This window comes from Zeus faber (assembly GCF_960531495.2).
Source record: "Zeus faber genome assembly, chromosome: 12".
In the NCBI taxonomy this organism is placed as follows: domain Eukaryota; kingdom Metazoa; phylum Chordata; class Actinopteri; order Zeiformes; family Zeidae; genus Zeus; species Zeus faber.
The window spans coordinates 6,947,891-6,961,757 of NC_137196.1; the positions used below are offsets into that span (position 1 = coordinate 6,947,891).

The 13,867-nt window shown below is 41.8% G+C and overlaps 1 protein-coding gene across 1 annotated transcript in view; it reads left to right on the top strand.

Annotated features, from left to right (window-relative positions):
- Window positions 1–13,867, top strand: part of cadm3 (cell adhesion molecule 3) — a gene marked incomplete at both ends in the record, with an annotated part of 72,565 nt that overhangs the window by 15,815 nt on the left and 42,883 nt on the right. The window lies entirely within an intron of this gene.

Sequence of the window (13,867 nt, forward strand, 5' to 3'; positions counted from 1 at the left end):
TTTCCGCATTTTCTCCGCTCAGTCGCCGGTTTGATTCCCCGGGGGTCCTCGAGGGGAGTCGAGGGCATCTCAAGCAGAAGACACTTTAGCGGCAAGTGTTTTGGTATCAATGAGAGCCAACGAGAGCTATTCATTTATCACTGAGTGGCTGTAAGGGCTGGAAACGCAGTGTTAATTCCGTGGTCGCTCGTGAACCTTGGAAAGTGTTGATAAAGAGAACGGCGGGGGGCACTACACACTAGACTTTTCACTTTTACTCCACTATGTTTCATTGCAAATATAAAATAATACATGATAATAATACATATCTGCTTACCTCAAGTAGAAAAGTCAACATGGTACTTTCACTAGAGTCATTTTGTGTGTGCGTATTTGTACTTTAACTGAAGTGCACACATACTACCTTCATAATGCAAACGGAAGTGTAAATGACTTCATAGCGGTACATTTTAGTTAATTAATAATGCCTAGGTGCAATGATATATTTATTATTACAAATGTGTATATATATATATATACATATATATATATACATAAAGTATATATACTGTATATAGAATTATCGTGTCACACAAACAACATGTGACACGTAAATGTCTGTGTGGCAGCAAACAAAATTTCAATCGGTCCTTGACCTTCAGTAATGATTTTTTGTTGTCAATCATTAACTTTTAATTGCTATAAGTATCTGAATTGGCCTTTCAAAGCCCAGAGGGAACCATTAACATAATATCAGACAGTATGACCCTTCGGAATTGCGGATTATGACTGGCAGGATATAATAATATGCGCATGATAATGCTTATCATAATAATAATAATAATAATAATAATAATGCAGTTTACGCAAGACATGTATGAGGAAGAGAGTCACCGCCGTAGAATACACTGGAAATTTAGCCAGAAGGAAATGCCAAAAAGCCTGAAAGTCAAAAGAAACACGACAAGCGTTCAAAAGCACAAATAATAATCAGCGCCGCCTTGGCTTGATGGAAGGAGTTGAGAGATCACTACTGACAGCAACATATGCTAATGCAGTTCAGGAGATTTGCATGGGGAATCCTAGTTAAAATAGAAAATAAAAACAGCTCGCGGAGGTGTCCTTTCACCCGAGGGGCCGCCCATGTATTCCTGTTCCTGTAACGTGCGAAGAATCCCTTCCATTCATTCGCTCCATTTATTTATTTAAACCATCCAATTTTGATTGACAACCGAATATGATCGCCGGGTTTGCTTTATATATGCGCTGACCAGTGTTAATGGTAAATAATGCGGCTCGTAAATAATACTTTTCACTTACACGTATCAGAAATGCTGTGTTAAAGGTAATAATATTCAAGATAATAATAATAATAATAATAATAATAATAATAATAATAATAATAATAAAACTTAAGTTAACAAACTGCTATTAACAACCACATAATGACATACTATATTTGGCATTATTTTGCCTCACAGAGATTTAGAAAAATGGATTTAGAGGAAAAGTTAGTCTGTTAGTTAGTCTCAGACCTATTTAACAGCGATGAGTCCTAGTCTGTTACAAAAAAAACATTCAAGGCTAAAGAGATGTCGCTGTGTATTGTTCAATTTTGCGAAAACAAAAAATACAATGATTCGCCTTCCCATATGTTTGAACCCCCCCACCCCAATCTGTTTTTCCTCCTCTCTTTCTGCTCCTAAATCCAGTGATGTCTCAGAAACATTATCAGGAATAGCGAGTTAAAAAAATAAAAGATAAAATCCTGCCACAGAGTAAGAGCTCTCAGCAAAGAAAACTGGATCTTCAATTAATCATCAAAACACAAAAAAAAACAGACAAAAATCATATCTATTACCGAGCTCTTCCAAATACAAAGAAAAAAACATATAAACAGCAGTTAAACACTCAGCAGCTAAACACTCAACAGCTAAACACTCAACAGCTAAACACTCAAGCTCAAACCTTTCTCGCTCCTGGAGCGAGAGGGGAAGATGAAAAGGGCCGAGTCGATCGGGGCAGACAGAGAGCAACAAGTCTGCACCGCTGGACGCTCTGGTTTTCTAGAGAGGTGAGAGGAAACAAAACACGCACGCACGCACGCACGCACGCACACACGCACACACACACACACACACACACACACACACACACACACACACACACACACTGAGTGAGATGGAGAGGGAGTCTCCCGACTGTCAGAATACAATACCTTTTTAAAGGAGGGAGAGCTCTTCTTCTGAGCACAACGCTGTGAGGTGAATCCTGGGGAGTTTAGACCGAGCCAGACCTTGTACGACTTCTACACTTCTCTTCGCTGGCCAATCGGTGGGCATGATTTGGACCAATTGACCAATGAATGAGATTCTAAATGGACGCCTCATCCTTTTAATTCACAAAGCTGAAACGATGTATTTGGGAGTGGTTATTTTTTTTTTTTATAGCATGGTTCACGTTTGAAAGAGAAAAACCCTGGATGAAGGACTCAGTGACATATGTGACATATGTCACTAACTCTCTCTCTTTCACCGGAGAGCGTCAAAAGTCTGCTGTTCTATTTAAAAAGACCGCTGTTCTATATTTCACTCAGAATAAAATCCCTAAGATGGCTAGTACTAGAAGACTTTTTAGTACGACTACGAATAGGAATATTTATGGAAATCAAATTGGAAACTGCCAATATGGAGCCAGTAAGCAATTTATTTATTTATCATGCTATTTGGGGAAAAAAGAAGATTGTTTTGTGTACACAATTCTAAAAAATGAATTTCCATTACCTAAACATTACTCAGATAGCAATATTTGCGCAGATATATGGGTAAGAGACAATCAGGAAGAGGAAGAGGAAGAGGATGAAGAAGCCTTCCTCCCCACACTGTGGTTACCATACTGCGAGAGAAAAGACAACAAATGGAGAGAGGAGAATATAAAAAGGAATAGAACAGAAAAGAAGGAGAGGAGAAGTGAAAAGTGATTGATATATATATATATCAGGAAAGGCAGGCGGGAACAATAGAGGTGCTGGAGGAGTGAAACAAGGAAGGGGTGGAATGACAGCAGAGAAAAAGCGAGAGAGAGAGCAAGAGAGGGAGAGAGAGAGAGAGAGAGAGAGAGAGAGAGAGAGAGGGAGAGAGAGAGAGAGAGAGAGAGAGAGAGGGAGAGAGCGAGAGAAAGGGAGAGAGAGAGCGCACAGGAGTGGAAGCTCGATGGGAAGATGGACAGAAGAAGAGAGGAGAGGGAACAGAGGGGAGGATGATTCCTCAAGGCAGGCACCCTCTTTCACAACAGATGCTGCAGCAGACCACAGGGGGAGAGAGAGAGAGAGAGAGAGAGAGAGAGAGAGAGAGAGAGAGAGAGAGAGAGAGACAAGTCATTAATGCTATTGGCCTAACACCGTGCAGCAGACGGAGAGAGAGGGTGGGGTGACAGGAGAGAGAGAGAGAGAGAGAGAGAGAGAGAGAGAGAACCAGACCCAACGGTCCAGCACCACACAGCGAGCACTGCGGGAAGAGGAGAGGCGGAAGAGAGAGAGAGAGAGAGAGATGCAGGGAGAGGGGGAGAGTCATCGGTGGTAAAGGTATAGAGAGAGAAACAAGAAGTCTGGTGCCAGGCAGCCTGACGAGAAGAGAAATGAGATGAAGGACAAAAAGAGGAGGAGAGAGAGAGAGAGGAGAAAAGGAAGAAAATATGAGAATTGGGGCAAGGGGATAGGGGAAGAGGAGAGAAAAGTGGAGGAGAAAGGGAGGAAGAGGAGAGGAAAATAGGAGAGAAGAGGAAATAAATTGACAAAAGAGAGAAGAGGAGAGAGGAGGAGAGGAGAAATGGGGGATGAGGAGAAGGAGAGAAGGACGAAGGAGAGAGGGGAAGAGGACAGAGAAGAGGAGGAAAAAAACGGAACGGAACTTGAGAAAGACACCTGTGCGTCGGATGGACAAAAAGGAGAGAGAGAGTGAAAAAGGAGAAGTAAGAGAGGAATGAGGAAGTGAGGAAAGAGAGAGGGAGAGAGAGGGATAGGTGGAAAGAGCATAGAATCGGATATGGGGGTAGGATGGAGGAAGAGCGGAGAGATGGAGAGAGTGGGAGAGAGAGAAATAAGGTCATCTGCTCTGCTTTGGAGAGACTTGAGAAGGACCGATGAGGGTTTTGGGGGTTTCGGTTTATTTTTGGGGGGGCGGGCGAGGCGTGAGGGGGGGAGAGGAGAGACGGTCGAGGAGGAAAATTGAGAATGACAACTACTCGCTCACTCGGGGGGTAGGATGAGAGTGTGGGGAATTGGGATGGAACGGAGGCAGGTGAGGAAATGAGAGGGGGGGGGGGGAGAGAGAGACAGGGGGGGGGGAGGAGGAGGAGGAGGACTGATTCTTTTACTCATTTGCTTATTCAACCCTTGTTTTTTTTATGTATTATTACTTATTTTCCTCTCCTCCTCGAGAGGTGTTGGGTCATCCACGATGGATAAATCTTCACAAGATTATGTCAGCTGACGTATAAAGATACCAAATACCCCAGTAAAATGACAAGAAAGAGAAACCGGTCCGACTGCAATTGCGGTGTTGTGCGGGAATTTGAGGTGCTGCCGTTTGACAATAACTGTTGCATTGTGGGTACTTTGAGGCTGCGCTACCTCGGCAGGGGTTAAGGGGACAGGCTGTGAAGAGCTTTGGAAAAATGGAGTGAAGTGGAATTACATACATACATTTCTACGGAGATATATATATAATGTATGATCGCTGCATATGTATTTTTGTTATTGATCGACCACGCACTGTTCGTATCTGCGCCTGTGCCAATAAAGCTGAAGTGAACCGAACTGAACGGAGATAGAGAGAGAGTGGAGAGAGGTTGAGGGGAAAAAAGCAATAACCCAAAAGAAAATCACATGAAAAGAATGACAAGTGAGATTTATGTAAAGACAGTCCCGACACCAAGGGATCAGCTCTGACGGTGTCAAAAACAGCAGGAACCGTTAAATCGCAATAAGATTCATAGGCGTTACTTCTTCCTTTTTTAACTTGGTTTTATAGATGCAACGTTAAACTTTAAAATGACATATAACTGTGAATAAACTTTAAAAAGATGTTGAGGGAAGTTGGGCGTGATATGACATGATCCAGAAAGTGACACGGAGAGAGAGAGCGCGCGGGCGACAGAGAGGAGAGGTGTGGACAGAGTGAGGCAGGGTGGTGTGGGGTGCAGAGAGGGAAGGAGGGAGGGAGCGAGCGAGAGGGGGAGGAGAGACAGATGGGGAGTTTGAGAACATGTTTTAACAGGACCTGCGCCTTCGAGGGTGACTGAGAGGGAGACAGGCAGAGAGAGAGGGGAGCGGAGGAGAGAAGAAAGGGTAGAGCATGAAGATAGATAGATGGATAGATGGACTGATAGATAGATAGATAGATAGATAGACAGATAGATAGATAGATAGATAGATAGATAGATAGATAGATAGATAGATAGATAGATAGATAGATAGATAGATAGACAGATAGATAGATAGATAGATAGATAGATAGATAGATAGATAGATAGATAGATAGATAGATAGACAGATAGATAGATAGATAGATAGATAGATAGATAGATAGATAGATAGATAGATAGATAGATAGATAGATAGATAGATAGATAGATAGATAGATAGATGGATAGATGGATAGATGGACTGATAGATAGATAGATAGATAGATAGATAGATAGATAGATAGATAGATAGATAGATAGATAGATAGATAGATAGATAGATAGATAGATAGATAGATAGATAGATAGATAGATAGACGGTGATTGAAAGATGGATAAAGTGATTGAATGAAGTGATATTAGATGAACATTTGGTTAGCACCACTGATCCAGCGATAGATAGCATGACAGGAGGAATGAGTGTGGCGGTGTAACTAGCTTCAATTCACATAACTTCCAGCTTTGCAAATACTGGGTACTTGCATATACTTCCATCTGAATATTCTTCCATATACATACATGTACATACTCTGCAATGTACATATTCTTCTATTAGGCATAGGTAGGCAAGTGCTTAGGGCCTTGTCCACCAAAGAGCCTTGTGAATTTGTGTTTACTTTTTCTTGTTATTTATTCATTATGTTTTTACATTTAAGCTAGTGAACCAAAACTATTTGGACCTATTATGGAACCCAACATCAGCAGAACAGTGCATTTCGATTAGGGCTGGGCCATAAAACCGTCTCAATAATTTTCACGATAAAATCTTCCACGATAATGATGATAAATTTATGAGATTTATTTTCGAAACAGTTCAGAAATGTTAAGTTACTGACAAAGACACAACACAAGCAGCCAATCGTCGGAGCAGGGAAACAACCATGTGACACAAACAGCAGATCGTACAGCAGGAGCACCGGCACTTCCTTTACTCCCTCCCCCGGCCCACGGCGCACTCAACGCGGGGGGGAGAGGCCCCGGAGCTGATGCGGCGGCTCTTCCTCAAACAACAACTACAACTTGAACTCACCCTCCTCCCAACCCGAGCCGGGCGCGGCTCCCGCAATAGGAGAGAGAATTAAAGAAAAATCTGCGATTTTCAGTGACGTCTGGTCTGACACGGTCAGAAAGAGTCCCTCGGTCCGCTCCAAACGTCCCCACATTTAATCTCAGACGATAATGATGTTTCCAACATATAGGGCTGCAGTCACAAAATTCTAATAGAATTTTAATATTCAAAAAATATAAAGCATACAAATTCGAATGGGACAATAGAGGAATATCTGCAGCCCTCATGTTTATATATTATTTATTTCCCTTTTTAATTTAATTTTTTTTTATTTTATTTATTCAGTGTTAAAAGGTAAATCCATGAGAATACACTTAAAACTGTAACTTAATATCATTATTATTATCATTGGGGGCACGGTGGCGCAGTGCATTGCACTGCTGCTGCACAGCAAGAAGGTCCTGGGTTCGATTCCTGCGCCTGGGGCGCTGTTGGCACCGTGCTCTGTTGTCTCCCAAATAGGAGTCTTTCTGTGTGGTCCTCCGGGTTGGGGCATGTTATGGAAACGACGAGACTCATCACCCAATGTTCCAGGAGGAACTGAACTGATAATTATCATTCAATCTATACCGCAATAATTTTCGATATAAATAAAACATATTGTGATAATATTTTTGGCCATATCATCCAGCCCTATGTTAGAGCTAGGCACACACACACACACACACACGTCTTATACTTATATACTTATAATCTTTTTCTTGCCGACTTACTGAAGGTCATTTGAAGTTCTTCAGTTAGAATTCTCATTTGGGTCCGTCAAAAAGGTTTTGTTTTAAGCAATTATTAAGCATTGAGCAAAATGGAAAAGGACCTCACATTGGTTTTGGCTTGGGGCCTCCAAATCACTGCCATGTTCATATTCTGCCATGTACATATTCTGCCATATACGTATTCTGCCAGATATGTATTCTGCCTTGTACATATTTTTCCAAATGCATATCCTGCCTTATACATAATCTTACATGTAAATAGTGTGCCAAATGCATACTTCCGCATACATATCCTGCCTTATACATATTCTTCTATGTACATAGTGTGCCAAATGCATATCTCCACATACATATCCTGCCTTATACATATTCTGGCAAATGCATATTCTTTGTTATACATATTCTTCCACATACATATTCTGTGTCGTACACCAAGCCTGCAGGATTTTGTTGTTATTATTTAAATTTTGATATGAAATACCGCATACTGAAATAAAGTATCAGATATTGCATATCCCAAGGTCCTCATTGCCCATGTTGGATGTTATAGAGAGGCCCCTTTAATTTTGACGTTTATGATGGATCAAAGCATCTTCGAGTCTATTAACGGGGGAAAACTCTCTAAGATACATTCAGTGTAACATCCACGCTAAGTGGTCTAATGGTTTAAGTCAGTGCTGTTCATTAAAAGCGATGGATAAGATCTAAATGCCGGCGGATGATTCGACTTTATGATTCATGATCGTTATTGCTCAGGGGTGGGCGGCATGGGTCCATCACTGTATTGGTCCATCTCCGTAGACAATACCGCAATCAGCCTAAGAGATATATCCTAAGAAATAAGCAGAAATTTGACGGATTTAACGCCGGGGTAATTTAGGAAAGGCTGCTTTTTGTGCATAACTGGCAACACACAAGTTAAAAGTCATCATCTTCTCCCCACAATTTTGGAGAAGCGTCTTTCTCTCACCACAAATTGTCTTTCTCTTACATATTCCCCCTCCAACCTCCTCCTCCTTTCAACTATTAAAATGATATCACCAGAGATGCGGACAGAAATCTGGCTCCCGTGCCGTCTAACAAGCTAATTGCTCTCCACGGTGATTTGCAATCGTGGAGTGGAGGTGGTGGGAGAAGATTTACCCTCGGCGAGCGGCTATTGCGTAGGAGTCAATGTGTAACGCGATAAAAAAAAAGAAACACAGCATCAAAACTCTTTGATTCCCTTCGACTTTTTTTTTTTTTTTTCTTTAAACATCACTCCACATGTAAGTGTGTTTTTTGGTCATTTACACCCTTCAGGTTTTTGTGTCTGAAATAGAATATGAGAATTTGGTTTTCTTTGATCACTATCTGGTTACCCAATTTGTTTCCCGCCGTCCTGATACTGTATCCGGTTGATTTTGTTTCGCTGGTGTATACGCCAAAATAAAAGCCCTGCCGAAAATCACAAGGAGTGAGTGGTTATTGGTAAAATAAATAAATAAATGAAATAAAGGCTTACTGAGCTAAAAGCGTCACAAGCCATTATTTATTTACGTCACTTGTTTCACCGAACAACACTTGTTTCCTGTTCTCAGTGGTCCTGCAGTGCTTTTAGTCAGATTTTGACATTTTCAAGTTAATTGCAATAGATTTGATTGATTCCTGTTGCTTTTAAAAGCTTGCTGCTGATGATTGTTGCTAAAAGTAGCCGCACCAGCTGACCCCGGTTAGTTCATATGAAGCCCCTGCGCTGCTGTGTTCTACCTGACCTTCCCTTTTCTAGCCATGTTGCCAGAATGGCTTTTTTGCAGAAGATAAGAAAACAAAATGAAGAAAATGAAATTCAATCAGAAGACTCAATTGTAATGTGAAGGATTGCTAAATACTGTGAAACATCTCCCCATATCTACCATCACAAGAACTATTCGGCTAACTGCTGACTTTTCGGTGGTTATTCAGAGTAGGGCTTGGCAATAAAACAATCTTAATCATTTTCACGATAAAAATCTTCAACAATAAAGAAAATAAATGTTTACGATTTTTTTCCCCCAATAATTTTTGGGTCTCTTTTCCCCTTCCCACAAAGACACGTCACGAACAGGCAATTGTACAGCAAAGAAAAACCCATGTGACATGAAGAGCCAATCGTACAGCAGAGAAACAAACATATGACACGAACAGCCAATCGTACAGCAGAGAAAACAAACATGGCTCTTTGAACTAAAGGACACTTCAGGGGTCTCCATGTCTGAATCCCAAGAAGAGTCGTCGCGCTGATCCGTGATGCACACATTATATTACACATATTATCAAACATGAAATCTGACCAGTGTTGGGGTCCAGGTGCGCCGGGGCTTCCTCCGCTGTCTCCCCGGCCGCGGCGCTCTCCGGCCGGGCAGCGCACAGCGGGGATGAGGCCCCCCGGAGCTGACGCGGCGGGTCCTCCTCAAACACCAACTTGAACTCGAACTCGCCCTCCTCCCAACCCGAGCCCGGCGCGGCCCCCATCCCCGCAGAAGGAGAGCGATTAAAGAAAGAATCGTATAAGCGCAGAGCGCAGAGAACTATTCGGACTGTTCTCAGACGCCAATGACGATTATATTATATATTTAAATGTATATAATATATATTTATATATTATGTTTTCTTTTTTTATATCTTTTTTTTGTTTACATATTTATAATTTTTATTTATTTAGTGTTAATGTAAAGCCACGAGAATACACTTAATACTGTAAGTTGAGCATTATTATTATTATTATTATTATTATTATTATTATTATTAATAATAATAATAATAAATATATATGGTGATCATATTTTTTGGCCATATCAGCAGTTCCACAATGTAGTTCATCAGATCTCTATGGTACAGCTACCTGTTTAGCTCAAAATGGCCGGCTGGCCGTGAGCAAAGGAGTGGCTGGCTTACGAACCAGCCAATCACTTCTAGGCTGCCATAGGTTGATGTCAAACCATTCCCTGAGAGGAGAGGCAGAACGTAGAGTTTGTTTACGTCAAGCTGTCATTTCCCTGAGTTTGGCTTGATGCGGCTTTAACTGCAGAAGTGCGGAATTGAAGGCATTTATCAAGCTCTTAAAGGGGTCGGGTTAAGCGTGGTAAAGGTCAGGGGGGGGGGGGTTCTCTGCCATGCTTCTCTATGGAAATAAACTAAATTGTGAATAACAAAACGAATGGCTAATGTATGAGCGCGCCAACACAAATAGGTTGTAAGAGAAGAAGATGGACAGATCAATGAGAAGTTATTGAGTGCTTGATAAACTAGACCGGAGGGGTTGCCTTTGTGAGTGTGAGTGAGTGATATAATATAATATGGTATATAATCTTTTATTCTTTCAAGACAATTGCATGCTTGTGTGCGTGCGTGTGCGCGTGCGTGTGCGTGTGCGTGTTTGTGTGGGTGGGTTTTTTTTTTTTTTTTCTATTTTCCTCTTATCTGGCAGCCGTAACGACTGATCTGGGATCCGTGGAGCTTTCTGAGATCATGGTGGGATGATCAAGAGAGGGCCCTCAGTCACTCAACCCAGATCACCGCTGGCTGGAGTCGGCTACAGTAATTAGGCGGCCAGAGAGAATATTCACCGACAGATGGGAAGATGTGGGCAAGAGATGGAGGCAGAGAGGGAGAGATGGACAGAGAGAAAGGAGAGAAGAGGGAGCGGGTTGAGGGGAGCGTCTAAGAGTGAAGTGTAGCACAGGAAAGAAGTAGCGGGAAGGAGGCGATATGGAGGGAGGAATAGGTGGAGCTAGGATGGAGTCTCTAAACTATTAGAGGGATGGAGGGATGGATGGAGGAATATAACGATTGGGAAACTGAGGACGTTGGGGAGTTGGGTTGCAATCGAACATAGAGTAGAGAGAGGGAGCGAGTGAGATGGGGGGGGCAAGGGGAGAGGGAGAGGGGGATGCAGAAAGAGGGGGAGAAAGATGATGTCAGCAGGGGAGAGAAGGAATGAGAGAGCGCAAGAGAGAGAGAGAGAGAGAGTGATTTTTAACGGTACTTTTATCTTTTTTTCTTAACAATTTTCAAATTACAAAAATAACCAAAATATTTTCACACGAGTAAATGAAGCCGACATTCAAAAATCCACAATGACATAATAAACGCTAACGACCAGAAAAAGATGACAAAAACAGAACCTTCCAAACATATACACACACTGCATACACTAGGGCTCAGCTCTGTGTCTCCATAGAGCAGCTCTTCTTCCACGGAGCTCTGAGCTCCACCATAACACCAGGTGCCGATGAAAGCCTCTAGATCCTGCACGTCCCTGTAGTACCTGAAATCCACCATAATCCTGGACCTCAACATTCTTGTGAATAGAAACTGTGCCTCCGCTTTCGAAGCATCTTCAATTTTTCTTTTGTGAATCTGTAAACGGCCATTGTCGCTTGCCCGAGCACGCAATTTCAAAGTTGGCATTTTTCCTTCAATTTTTGTTTTTATTATATTCAAACAAAATATGAAAGTCTGTCGCGGGAAAACCTCCCCAAAAGACAGTCTGGAACAGTCTAAAAAACAAGGAAAGATAGTTTCTCTCTGTGCACAGAAAGGACAGTTGCTGGACACATTTGGGATTAAGACAGAAATAAAATAATAAAAATAATAACAGCAATGATTCCAGGTAAAAGCTTCCACTGAAGATCAGCAACCTTTTTAATTAACGGTGGTTTGTAAAGTGCATTCCACTCTGGTCTGACGCTGGCCTTCAGGTCCATATTGACCCTGCTGGGACTGTCAGAGCGAACATTCAGTGTGGATTTATTTAAAACCTTTACACACAGTTTGTAAAATACCTTGCCCTTTAAATTAACTAAATTTATTTATGGTTAAAGAAAATGTATGTGCAGTCTTTTACAACAGGAGCAACAATCACAGAGGGGAAGGGGTCTTTGAAATCAGGTCGGCTAAAACCATGACAATAAGGCCTTAAAGTCAGCTGATGCTTCCTGTTATCCAGCATGTGTTGAACAAGCCGTCGCAGATTTTAGTCCAAGATGTGCAGCCACTGTGCAGGCCAGGGATCTCCATGACAGATCTCCAGAGCTCTCATTTATCTGGCTCTATCACCAGAGACATTTAGAGTGCATTGTTGCTGCTTGATCTGAGCTTTACCAACATCCTATACAGTACCAGACTATGGTCGGTGAAACCCACCGGCACTTTACAACAGCCTTTAAAGACATTTAAATGATGTTTCAAACAGTAAAACCTGTCGAGTCTAGCCAGGGATAAAATATTGTCTTTGGTGTGTAACCGGGTGTTCTGTCTCTGTGATTTGTTAAAACCTCTCCATACATCAGTTAGCTCTGAAGAAACTAAAAGACATGACAGTCGTTTCATAGCGGCAGAGTGGGGTTCAAGGTGATTTCTGTCCATTTTTGTCATTTGCTGTGCAGTTAAAATCACCTCCAAGAAATAAATACTCGTCAACATTGCAGTTGTTTATGGCACAACTCAGAATGTCTAAAAACAAGGTTCTTTCAAACCCCTTTGTGGGTGCATAAATATTAATAAAAAACATTTTTGTATTTTCATAATGTGCTCTGATTTTTAACAACCGGCTTTCCACTTTCACCTCTCCTTCACAGGAGCATGGTTTAAAATGCCTTGCAGAAAAAATACCTACTCCACCACTGTTACTGGTCTTATGACTTCAAATTATCTCTCCACTCCATTCCTTCTTCCATTCAAGTTTCATTGTCTGTAGTGCTGTGCTTTTCCTCTACAAACATGACATCTAGTCTCTTCATAACAGCTAACTGAAAAAGAGAAGTTCTTTTTATGCCGTGCCTTGCTCCATTTATGTGCCTATGCTATATTTAAATTACACATGGTATATAAAGACCAAAGGTGTACAAGAGGAAATACGCTTACAAAATAAAGGACAAAACACTCAAGAGGAAAAAATAGGATGAAAAAACACTCAAGCTTCATCTCCATCATGGGCAAGCTGTGTTTTTACCTTTTAAAACAAGTTTCCTGAGGCTGAAGATTTCTTGTTCGATGAAGCTGTCTTCACCCAGCTCACCGGTGCTTTTCATTATTCATTTTGCGGACTCTATGAACAATTACAGATCTGCAAAAATAATTTTCTGCTTTGACCCCCCAGACCTTTTGTCTCTTGCAGGCACAATTTTATTTTACTAAAGGAGTAGCCACTTTCAAATAAGACTCGGGTAAAAGACTCCAAACTATTTTTCCCTTTAAACTGTCTTTTCTACAATCTACTGTTTTTCTTTTAAGCGAACATTTTTAGGAGTTTATCCTCCATCACCGTGTCTGGACTGTCTGACTGGGCTGCTGCCTCAGACCAGTTCTCCTGCTCTGACCAGCCTGCTTGGCCTTGGACACCACCTGAGCCTTCTCCACCCCCTGCTCACTATGCACTTTTGTATTTAATATTATCTTCTCCTGAACCTCTTGACCATTACTGTATTATTTCTGTACAGTCCCCTGCCTCTGTGTGATTACACCAGTGGTGCTGGGCTCAGCCTCCTTGGGGACTGTGTGTTCATTGGGGACTGTGTGTTCCTTGGGGACTAGGGGTTCAGGGGCAACTGTGTGTTTATTGGGGACTGGGGGTTCAGGGGGTACTGTGGGTCCATTGGTGACTGGGGGTTCAGGGGGGACT